Source organism: Glossina fuscipes, unplaced genomic scaffold (assembly GCF_014805625.2).
Source record: "Glossina fuscipes isolate IAEA_lab_2018 unplaced genomic scaffold, Yale_Gfus_2 2, whole genome shotgun sequence".
NCBI classification, from domain to species: domain Eukaryota; kingdom Metazoa; phylum Arthropoda; class Insecta; order Diptera; family Glossinidae; genus Glossina; species Glossina fuscipes.
Genome location: NW_023998416.1, coordinates 3,425,944 through 3,438,487, shown reverse-complemented (window position 1 = coordinate 3,438,487; position 12,544 = coordinate 3,425,944).

Here is a 12,544-nt window from a genome sequence, read left to right as displayed (position 1 = left end):
TTTTGTACATATACATATGATTATGTACGTATACAAGAAAAAATTTTATATGCTACGTCACATATATAAATTCGATAAGAAATTTTTATACTCCTGAACACTTACCAGAAACTTATCAATGATGTATAAAGAGTGAAAAAAGAAAAACAAAAAGACAGAAGACAACAAATTTATATCAGCTCTCATTCATGTGTATTATTTTATGCTAATTCTATACTCTTTAATTTATACATAAACACGCATATGTACATTTTAAGAGAATAAAAGTGAGAATAAAATATTTTCTAGATAATGTATGAAATATAATGATTTTGCTTATATAAGAAGAAGAATCATTCACACAGCAACTGCAAGTTCACTAGATATTGATAACAATTGTCTAGACATTCTCTTGTTTTTATACCCAGCAACAGAGTATGAGGGTTATATCCATTTTGTCAAAGCGCTACGTTCGTGATCAGCATCAAATTTATGGATCTTCTCCTGACTGCAAAAGAGAAGCTGCGCCAAATGGCAGAAGTTCCTGCAAGCAGGTTAGTTTTGAAGACGGGACAAATCGTTCGACGGACACGCCTATATAGTACTACATTAACTGAAGACACCTACGTTTTTTAGAAACAAGTAGAAAATTGATTTCTTGCTCATTGCTCACAAACTATTCCTAAAGCAGATAAGTCTACAAAAGTTTGAGCGTATATGTTATGAGCGAAGCCGTAGTACCTGCAAAAAATGACGAAAAATTGACCACGCCTATCCAATATGATAATGTAGAAAAGCTTAATCTATTTTCATTGCTTTTAAAGCGCCGCGAACCAAGCTTCAAAAACCTCAAAACATATATATTCCTTACCATTTTCAGCTTTGGAATGCATCTAAGTATGCCCATCTGTTTATCCGTTTTATCTGCCAACTTCCTTTTCTCCCGTTCGCAAAAATTAAGATAACGCCTACAAAGTTACAAACGAATTTGAAAATTATCTAAACGTTTCAAAGGATAAGCCTGCGACGCCCATAAGTCCATGTAACAAGAACTGTGAAAACTTTTGCTCCTTATGCATACTATACTACGTATACTCTATATAAATTTATACTTGTATTCTGAAAATCTGAAAAATTAGCCACGCCCAATCAACATTATGGATTATAAAAATCTAGTTGATTCCCTTTTTTTTTGTCTCTCTTGGAGTAAGGGGTATAAAAGAGTCGGTCACGACAAAAGATAATTTTGTTACTTGGTTGTTGGTATAAATTGGGAATTTATTGTGGCAAAAACGTACATTGTTCACGAAGCGTAAATTCCGAATTTGACGGTATCGTCTTTAGGTTTGTTGGCTTGCCTTTTGCCTGGGCGCTGCTGGTTATAGAAAACTATATTCGATTTCAAATATGATCATAAATTAATTTTGAAATTGAATTGAAATTCGTGACGCGTCCGCTAACACGAATGATTCCTGTGGATAAGAAACTGTACCGTACTACTAAAGCTTCCGTTGAAGGTAGGTAAAACGTCTACAGCTTAAGCGATTATGTCTCCTCAGATAAAAAAAATTTCCCTTCCCTGGGTAAGAAAAGGTAAACTTGTAAGCAAATTTAAATATCTTGTTTTAGAAACGAAGTTCCGGCAGAATGAACATCTAAGCCATCAGCTCGAACTTCAGCATATGTAACTTCCTCGTTATAACATAGCATCATTCACTACCTCCATCACCACATTTAACATATTCCATATTCCGCTGTACTTAACGCTGTCATGAGTATAACATTTCAAGCATGTGCTCTGATAGGTATCTCAGAAATCCACTGCATAATTAATATCTCCCTCATTGGTTTGCTAAATACAAATTAAACATCGAAGTTATTCCTGTACCTTAGCGGTATTCCCAGCAACTTATATGGAAAGAATCAAACCTCAATGTAAAGGAGATCAACGCGTTTAGATGGAATATTCTCGTATCTTTTTGATGCACTCACATTCATAAGCAATTTAAGGTTAGAATCCATCCATTAAATTGCAGTTACGGCTTTAAAAAAACGGTTGTTCATCTTTTAATTCTAAGAATTACCGAAAGTTTTTGCCTAATATTCCCTTTCCACGAGATTTAATGCAACGTTAACAGTAAAGAAAATTTGCGATGTTCATGGAGATTACATAGCAACAAGCGTGAACGTTGGCTCAAAAAGGTCGCTAGTGGTGAGTGTGAACTCTCTAATAGGCCTCGAAGTGGGCGACCAGTTGAATTTCATGAAGACACGCTAAGATCTCGAACGGAAGCAATTCCGAAATAACGTTTGCGTCCACATAGTAGGCTATAAAAAACACTTACACGAAACTGAATATAGGCCAGGAACGAATGGGGAACGATTCAATTATCTTGGACAAGAGTAAGAATATTCATCGTCCAATTTGCTTTTCATTACTATCCAGACAGCGTAGAGATCCTTTTCTTCGCAGAATCGTTACTGGAGATGAAAATGGATGCATTACGATAATATAAAGCGTTCCAAGCAATGACTTTCTGCGAATCATACCTAGCTTCCCAAGGATATACTTTGAATCATATTTTGCTTCCCGAACCTTATGTTTCTATAAGAAAAGTATTGAAAGTTTGCAAGAAGGATTGCAACATGTTCCTTAACAAAGATGGATAATAATAAGGTAATAAATAAAGAAACAAAAGAAGAGTAAAAATTGTTCAAATATCAAGCGTGGTTGAGCTTTCAATAATAGTTTCAATAATAGTTCTTTTAGACATTGCTTGGGTAAACATCGAAAAACTCTCGAACCTGATCGACGTCAATAGTGACTGGCCTAGATCATCTTATGGTCAAAGTTCTTGACAATCACTTTTAGTCCAGATCTAAACTTAGAACATAAACATTTTTCGCATTTTTAGTGATAATAAGCCAAGAAACACAGAGCATACGGTCAAGTTCAAAAATATTCTTATATTCGGCTTGCACCTTGAATTGCGATAACTGTTTTCCTAAAATGATGCACACTATGTTTGTTACTAGTTATGCCCTGCGTCATTTGTGATACAGGATGTACCAAATTTGGTCGGGTGTACACAACACACAGAAGGACTTGAGATAGGCCCACCTCTTATTATACCGATCGACTCGGGAAGGAATTTTGAGCTTATCTTTCGTTTCGGTCTGTCCATCTATCCGTTTGTCCAAATAATTTGATGAAATTTGGTATGCCGACCTGTTTTAGTCTAAGGACGGGCGTTATTGAAAATAATTCAGAAGAAAGTTTGTGAACCACTCACCACATAACGCTTTGTTTTGGAAAGTCGTATATGAAAAGTTGTATATGCGTAGCCGTATTAAGCAAAGTTGTGTAGAATATTTAATGGTGAGCCCTGGCCGACTTATTTATTTCTTTTTTTTTTAAGTATTTATTTAACTTTTTCATGTCTGTCTTAAGAAATGGCATAAACGTCGAAGAACGAGGTTTTAATCGGATAAAACTCATTTTTTTTCTAACTCCCAATACTATGACATGGTTATAGGGTTTTTTTCTTTTTTCTTTTTTTAAGAAGAGAACTCTTCAAATATTATTTAGAAGTCTGCAGTCTCTTTCTTGAGCCTCTTCGTTGCTAAAAATGAGTACAATAAGCAATACAACCGCCGTTCATTTCAGTTCGTCGCGCAGCGTGTTTGCCAGCAAGTTATGAGGAAGAGAGTTCTTTCTGAAATAGGACTTGCGCAAATTTTACGCAATAAAAAGTTTTCTGCAACAATCCATATTATATGCAATGCATGCAGTGATCGGATGAGTAAGTGTAGATGTGGCTCGACACATAGCTTATTACAGTTATTATTAGTAATAACCATTCAGGTTTCTTTTAATCTGAAACGATTGCTTGGTTTTTGAATTTAAATCGCTGAGTGTAAGAAGCGAGAATTTGTTGTTAAGTTTATTAGTCTAGACACGGCTTTTATATCGTAATTATTAAGCCAACTAAGGCTAACAGATAACAACGAGAGAGAGAGAGAGAGAGAGAGAGAGATAAGAGTGATCGGCTAACAAATGCGTAATCATATGCCCAATAAACATATCATGCTCAAGCATGCGTTAATACATTTTCTCTGCAGATGATAAAAACAAAAGACTTAAGTCAAAAACTTTGTACAAATAAAAATCAATTCCCATGAAGATTTGCACGTAATGGCCTGCCCACCTAAATGAAATTGACCTGTAAGCAAGTTTCTTCAGTTCCAAAGCGTGCAAAAACACAATTTTTACTTGTTTTCGATGCAAATTATTAATTAAGAAAAAAGAAAACATGGCCGACGTTATACTATTACTAACGCAATTTTTTTCATTGTCGATGTACTATTATATATATACTATTTAGGTGTTTTTTTTTTTTTTTTCTCCTGAAAACATTGCATTTTGCAATCTCATTCCCACGCGTACTATGTGTTTGTGATTTCTTTATTTATTTATTTTTGATTGTTTTATTTCTGCTAATTCATTTTATATTCACCTCATAATTTAGCGTGTGAAAAACTCGGGTAGCCCAAGAGTCTAAATATGTTTATTATAAAGATTTTTTTCTTATTCAAGTTAATTAACTAACCAACCACCACTACCACCAACGAAATGGAATAATTTCCACTATGCTAGAGACACTTCATAAAATGCAAAAGAAAAGAAAAAGATTTGCAGTACGAAGAAGAAGAAGAAGAAGAAGACCAAGCGAGAGAGAGATAATATCGCGTGTTATAAGTTAAAAGAAAATTGTACTTAAAGGGGAATATCTTAGCGAAGGAATACCTAAGGAATTTCTTATAAGATGCAAGTGTAAAGAATCGAGGGTTGCGGTAACTACTTTTCGTTTTGTCAGTTTTTGAACTTGCTTTAGATTGTATGTATATAGTAGTAGTCTCTCATTAGAATTTTTAATTTATGAACATAAATAAGAAAATAATTTCCCACACATTAATTTAGTGGTGGAATTACATATATATATATGCTTTGATTAATAGTTATAGTACAAGGACAACAACCGCGATGGGAATTTTCATTTTACAAGTAAAGCAAAAGAAGTGAAGAAGTAAATAGTGAAGTCAAGTTTTATGGTCCATTAAGAAAATTGTTGGCTAGTGGTGTGTTTTTATTTTCTTAGAAGATTTTTAAGTATATATCTGAAAACAAAGGGCAATAGTTTTAAGAATATTCTTAGAAAAAGAATAAAGCTTTTTTTTCTACACATTTTTATAGTCGCTGCCGAGTGCAGATAGACGAGTCTGCTAAAGACTTTTCTTATGTAAGATTTCGCACAATAAGTCTTTGGTTTCACTTGCAATTTTTTTTTTTTACGACTTCGCACTTTGTTGCTGGTGAATTACAACTTTTTTTAGACTTAATGCCTCAGCAATCGACCAGAAGTATATATCCGGGTACAACTTTTTTATTGTTTATTGAATATTGGGATATTGGGATCGAGAATATGCAAAATGAAAAACGAAGTAATCAACAAAAAAATTATAGTCGTCAAGTAACGAAGCTTTGGTAACTACTATTGCAAGACAACTCGTTCGCGTTGATCGGATAACAAATCAGCATTTTTTACAAAGTGCAAGCTATGTATTTTCAGGACAAAGGGTGTTTGTATTCGGATCGCAATAAATTTCAAACATGATTGATCCATTAATCCACTTAATCGGTGAGGAAATTTATGGAAATTTAATTTTAGGCTTTTTTTTGTTTCCTAAAACAGACTGGTTCCGAATCAAATCCAACTTTTTAATTTCAACGAAGCTTTGCTATTTGCTAATATAATCAGCTGATCGTTCACTTATTTTATGCCTTACATCACTTATGGTAGGGAGGCTTATAGAGCTTATGCGGAGATATACAACACTCAGCAGAACTTGAAATTGGCCCACACTTTATTATACTGATTGCTTGCCTGTCCGTCTGTCCGTCTTGTTCTCTTGTGCTTAATCCACAATTTTTTAGATATCTCGATTAAATTTCTTACACCGATGGCTAATGACCAAAGGACCGTATTGAAAATGGTTGGGATCAGGCCATTTTTTCGGTCGCTTCCTGTACAACAAGATATTTTGAAAAGTCATTGCCCGTTAAGCAAAGTGGTTTAGGATATGTAATCATGAGGCAAAGCTTACTATAATCTTTTCACTTGTTTTATGCTCAACACGAAAAGAAAATTATCATTTTGGTTAACAATTCTCAACGAATAGTCTTACCCTACTGGCTTCATCTTCTATAAAAAGTAAATTAAAAAAAGGAAGCATATGCATAAGACGATTACACTGATTCTCGTGTTTATTTGAGGTAAGACAAGACAAAATTTGCAGTCAATTTGCCCGTCTGGACATAGTTTTGAAATCATAACTTAAACAGACCGACAGGCAGCGGGAATCAAACCGTTTATTCGTACTTCGGTGCGTTAAAAACTTTCAATAAATCTAATATGAAGGGTACAACAACCAACCATATCTACAACAGCAAATGACAACAAGAGGTGGGTATTAGAAGATTCGTTCTTATTTTATCTTCAAAATGTATTCTTTGCCGATTCTTATTATCTCTGTGCTTTTCCTTTTGTTCAATGTAAAGAGAAAAAAAAAACGCATTTTCCCATGAAAATCTAGATTAAAACGGGTAGTTCAGCTATTGTTTTTCGAAATAGAAAAAACAAAATAACATCTCTTCATATATTTAAATAAATTTTCTATAAAGCCTCTATGTATGTGTAGCTGTTAGCTGTGTTTATAAAGAAACCTCATAAATTAAAATAAAATTTATTTAAAAAAAAAAAAAAAAAACAGAAGAAGAAACAATATCAACACAATATGTACTATTACGTTCATGACACGAATAACGAAAATTACAAGTTATCAAGTCAAGATCCTATAGCATGTGAAAATCTTGAAATTTTGCAGCGAACTTTTTTTTTTTAAAACCATTGTAATTGAAAACAAATTGATTTGAAAATAGCAAAAAAACAAACGTCAAAGGAAATGGTGCAAACGTGAAGGGGGCGACCGAATTAAAATACAATAGAAAAATATAATAATATTTTATATTTCATAAAATCAATCCTATACAATAAAGATTCATGCATTTTCTATGTAATTTATTTAACTCAATTTAATTTTAGGGAACTAAAACAAAAAGCTCCTTAAACAATGAGAAAAGTAATTACTTGAAGAATATATCATCATTTATTTCATAGTAATGATTACAATGTCGTCTCGAAAGCTAACTTTAGTTAACTTTGATTTACACTTTATTTGCGTCTATGTTCTTGCTCTAAAAATGCCATATGAAAGCCATTCACATCATAAGCTTGTCTTTACATTTTAGGCTAAAGCAATTAAGAACACTCTACATGATCTACAAATTATATTGAAATGTCTATTATTGAGCTGATAACTGCTAAAATGGATCCGAATTGTTTTTCCTCTCTTTCTTTCCGTCCCTCTGTCCGCCTTTCTTCCCCAATCAAACTCTCATATTCTTTCGCTCTAGCTCTCTCTCTTTCTCTTTCTCTCTCTCTTTGTGTCTGTCCGTCTGTCCCTATTTCTATTTCCCTCCTCCTCCCTCTCCCTATTACCCTTTTTCTCACGCAAGGAAAAGGAAAGCAATTGTAACGACTGCACCGAACGCTGTTCTGTTCAAATCGGACTATTCTGCCCCATGCTACACGTCACAAGTCCTATATTTACTGTAAATAAAAAAATTTGTTTTAGATGCGGTCGACTTTGTTGCCTTATGCCGGCATCAATTTCGCAAACAAAATATTTAGAATTGACTTCAGAAAAAGGAGTAAAAAGTTTCAATTAACTTTTTTTGAAACCTTATTACATAACCTATTTTGCAGATCAACCTTTGATATTGATAGATTTTTCCCGTCTACGCATGTTACTAACATTGAATGAATGAATTCTAATATTTTTTTTATTACTTTCCATTTGTAAAGATATTGAGCTGAACAAATTAGTGAAAAAGAATGTAAATACTTCGTATTAATTTGCTCTTTCTACAACAAAACTACACTTCATAGTTCAATATTAACAGGAAAGCATGTTCCGCAGGGGAAATCGAGTAAATTGAAATACGAATGCAACTCTTCCGATGAATCTTCAATTGCTGGTTACATTAGCTTAATGCCTCGTTTTAATTGACAACAAAATAGTTACTGACTCCTTGCGAAAGGCGGCTTGACGAAAAACTGCTGGTAATAGAATTTTACAAATTACTTTCGACAGATGCTTTCTCTTACGGTGCTAGTCACATATCTTTTTATAAGTTTGCTATTGGCCTTTTTTTTCCTTTTCAGAGATAAAACGAATGAAACCACTATAAGGAGGAACGGCTCACCACCATTTTCCTTAATACAATTATTCATATAATAACTTTTTAAGAAAAAACTTATATGGAAAATAGTCGAAAAATTCCTACCCAAAGAATTTTCGGGAGCGTTCGTCTTTGATCAACGTCCTTCGGTGGGCCAAGTTTTATCAAGATATCTCGAAAATTTGAGTTCTCCAGGTCGAATATACAAAAGCAAGACGGGCAGACAAGTTCAAATTGATGCAGAAACTGATTCTGAATAAAAGGTGGGTCTATCCCAAATCCTTCTAGATTTTGCACAAGTTGTGTAGGATGTAACAAAATGCCTCAAAAGTAAAGTATATCACATATTTCGAGCAACATTTTCTCAAAAGAACTTCAGAACTTTCAGGTATAAGTTACTAGTCAGTATTCAATATTTTTAACACTTTTACAAAAAAAAAACTATTAACAATATATGTTAGAAATTTGCTACAGAATTAGGCATAGATGCAGTACATTCCTTTAAAAGTTACTGCCTTACTTCCACTTACATGTACTAAGTGCTTTGTTGGTTCTAAAAAAGCTTATCCCAAAAGAACGCTCCTAATTTAATACATATGCTATTGCCCTTTAGCTAATTCTTATCTTGAAAGTTTATTGAAGCTTAGCTTATTCTGCATGCCTTAACTTCTATATGATGAAGCAAAACCAAATAAAAAAAAGCGACGATATTTTTCTATAGATTAGCTCAAGGCGCTCGTGAATTCTTAAATTCACTGAAATTAAGCTAAGAGTATACATTTGCTTTTTAAACTTTCTTCGGTTGATTTCATAAGTGTTAGTAGTGGTGGTGCTATTGTCAGTGGTGGTGATGGTGTTAGCAGTGGTTTGGGGAATCCGAAAAAATATGATTCAATTAAGATACAGTATGATTCGGCTTTACTTGAATTGAAGACGTTACGACATCAACATGCCGACACAGTTAGAAGATGTGATAATTTGGAAAGTCAGTTGGCTTTCTATCAGGAACAGTATAATGCCGCTATGAATCAGCTAAAAAGTTCTGAACGAAATAAACTTACTGATGTGGTGGCAGAAAATGCTCGATTAAAACAACAGAATAATATTTTGGAATGCAAGTTAATGCGCTTCGAAAATGAAAATGGCAATTCGCAGACAGACGGTCGCAGCAATAATTCTTACTATTGCGATTATAATGAAAGAAGCGGTCCCGGTGGCGGAGGAACTGTTGGGGGCGCTGTTATTACTAAATGTCATGGTACTTGTGCGAAAAGCGAGAAACTAAGCGAAGAATTAATTTTGAGTAAGGAACGTAACAATGATTTGATAGAAGAACGCAATCTTTTGGCAGCTGAGAGAGAAAAATACAAGAAGAGCTACAATGCTGTATTAGCAGAGGCATCGTAGATCCACCGAATACTAATGTAGTAAACAACACTATAGTCACAGCAGTTAGCTACATATGAGCTTGAACGACTTAAAAAGAAATAACAATAAAACAATTTCTATATAGTTTTGTCAATAATTTATTGAAATGAAGATCAGCAACTTAATCCGAAGTGTTATCACATCAAGCTAGAAATCTGATGTGGTTGCTCGCTGGCAGTCTCATGATTAAAAAATAATTGCTTGAGATAATAAATTTTCATGTTTCGTCTCAAGTAAGATGTAGTTTACTGATTTGTTATTTGACTTGTAACGTAGAAATATTATTAAGAGTAAGAATGATAAGAATTTTTAATCCATCTGACCTTCGATCTTTTTGCCTGGTCTTACTACACTCAAAGTCAAAGTAAGTTTGATGCAAAGTTTTTTTCATCAGTTACATATTAAATTACGAGGTACAACTTACCGAGTACGCCTACCAAATAAAAACATTTTAAAAGGAAAGCAAAGTTTACCCTACATTACTCTCAATGAAATATGAAACCTATGACGATATAAATACTTTTCCAAATTTCAAAATTAGATGATAACCGGAAAAAGTCGCAAAAATCACACAGCAATGCGTTCTCTCGTTTATACGTCTATTCGCCTGAGGTGATGGGAATGTAAAATGCACTTCTAAATGAGAATAATATTTAATTTTTTCCTACATTTTGACATATTTTCTAATTTAAATTTATTTATTTATAGTTGTATTTTTTTTTTTACTCTTGCAAAAGTTCATTGACTTTTGCTTTAATTTGTTCATTTATTTTGAAATTTTTTTTTTTTTTTTTTTTAAATAATTTGACCAGAAAAATTTCTCATCTCTTGCATATACCTACACGTATGTAACTGTTTATTTAATTTGATTGCATTTACTTGATTGTAAAAAATTTGTATATAAATTTGTGTGCATTTCAAGTTTTCATTTACAAACTAAACGCCAACCTTAGTGATAGCCAATCGCGAGAGTTTCCGCGAGAACATGTTCGTATCTATGAATTAACCAATCGTTGAGCTTTGTAGGCTCTCTCGTTCTCGTAATAATTTATATTAAAATTGGAAATCGCTCATTGCACTGTGGTCACATGTATATAAAATTAATTTGTAAATTAAAGCTTTTCGATTAAAGACCATCAAGTTTGTGCCTTAAGTCTTTTGTTTGTCTGACACGTTAAAGCTTTTTTTTAAGAGAAACTGAGAAATATACTCATTGGGTAAGTGTGCCAAAGTAAAGTCAATCAAACTTTTTAAAGTTAAACATTGCTATGCTAATAGTTAATAGTTAATAGTCTGAAATAATCAAAGCTTTTTTTTGTAGTAACCAAACATATTCAATAAAATTAAAAAAAGAACGAAAAGCAATTTAAGGTTTGTTTATATAGGTTTGCGATTTTAACAGATTTTTTTGCATTGATTTGTCATGCTAAGAGAGCTTTTTAATTTTGTTTTTATCTTTTTACATTGTTTTAATTTAACAGATATAAATGCCGGCGGCTTTGCAATTTGACAGATTATTCCACTGCAGCTTTGCCTTTTAACAGTTTATTCCACTACTGCTTTGCCTTTTTGACAGAGCTCATGACGAATGCGTTGCCACATTTTTTCTTATTTATTACAAGCAACTCTGTGCACATTCTTCGCACATTCTTACTCTTCTTATTTCCTTTGGCGTAAAAGAAATAACAGATTAACGGTTTTTAGCGAAAAGCCGCGTATTTCATTTTGCTAAACAATACTGGAATGGTTTGCCACTCATTGTCCATTCATCCATCCATCAATAATCTAAGTCAACGCATTTGTTCAAAATATTTTGCCAGATTGAGTAATCACATAAATCCAATGAAATAAAAAATTTAAAAAGACGTCTTCCATTAAAAATTAAATTATTTTTACTTTAAATTATTTTAGCCAATTTTCCTTGTTTACATAGCTTTCTTTCTATTTATCTAATCATCATATCTGTACCGTGATATTGTTTCCATTTGGGGCAATAGCCTCATCTTAGTATAACATTTACTTATCTTACAGATGATAAATTAAATATGGAAAAAAAAATTTTTTTTTTTAATCAGAACCTTTCTATTATATACGAATACGTGGTTCAGAGATTTTCAGATAATCTTGATGATGATTAATAAAATGCTTTTCTCCACTCTAAATATTACTAAAATTGTACTCAGAGTTTCGAATTTGACTTTCTCCATTTTCCACTTTGTTCAGATTGGGTTCAGATATTAATAGACAAGTTATACAATTACCCATGGAAGCTTTTAAACTCAAAGACTTTCCATCATTGTGATATTTTCTGATTGCGCGGATAACAGAATACTCAGCCTTACGGGTACTCTTTCAATGACTAGGTGAACTTACAGTTTCCTTCTTCTAAAACAATAGTTTGTTTGTGCAGGCATATATCGGCCGGATCGATGTAAGACCTATAGTCGTATATCTTCTGTTTCAATTAACAAGCGCAGCAATGTTTTCCTGACATTACGTAATATGTTTGCTTTAATACGTATATATATATATATATATAAACTTCTATTCGTGCACTTACAACAAAAGATTCGATATATGATTGCAAAAGCAAATTTTATTCTTATATTTCCATCAGCAAATGACATATTCCGCCTGGACCATCTATCGTGTTTCATATTTTCTGGAGATTGATAAATTCATAGCATCGTCTTAAAAAAACAGTTTTTACGCTTTAAATTGTTCTCCTCGCTTCTCCTCATCCGCGGAAAACTCAACTCGATATACAAGAAAGCG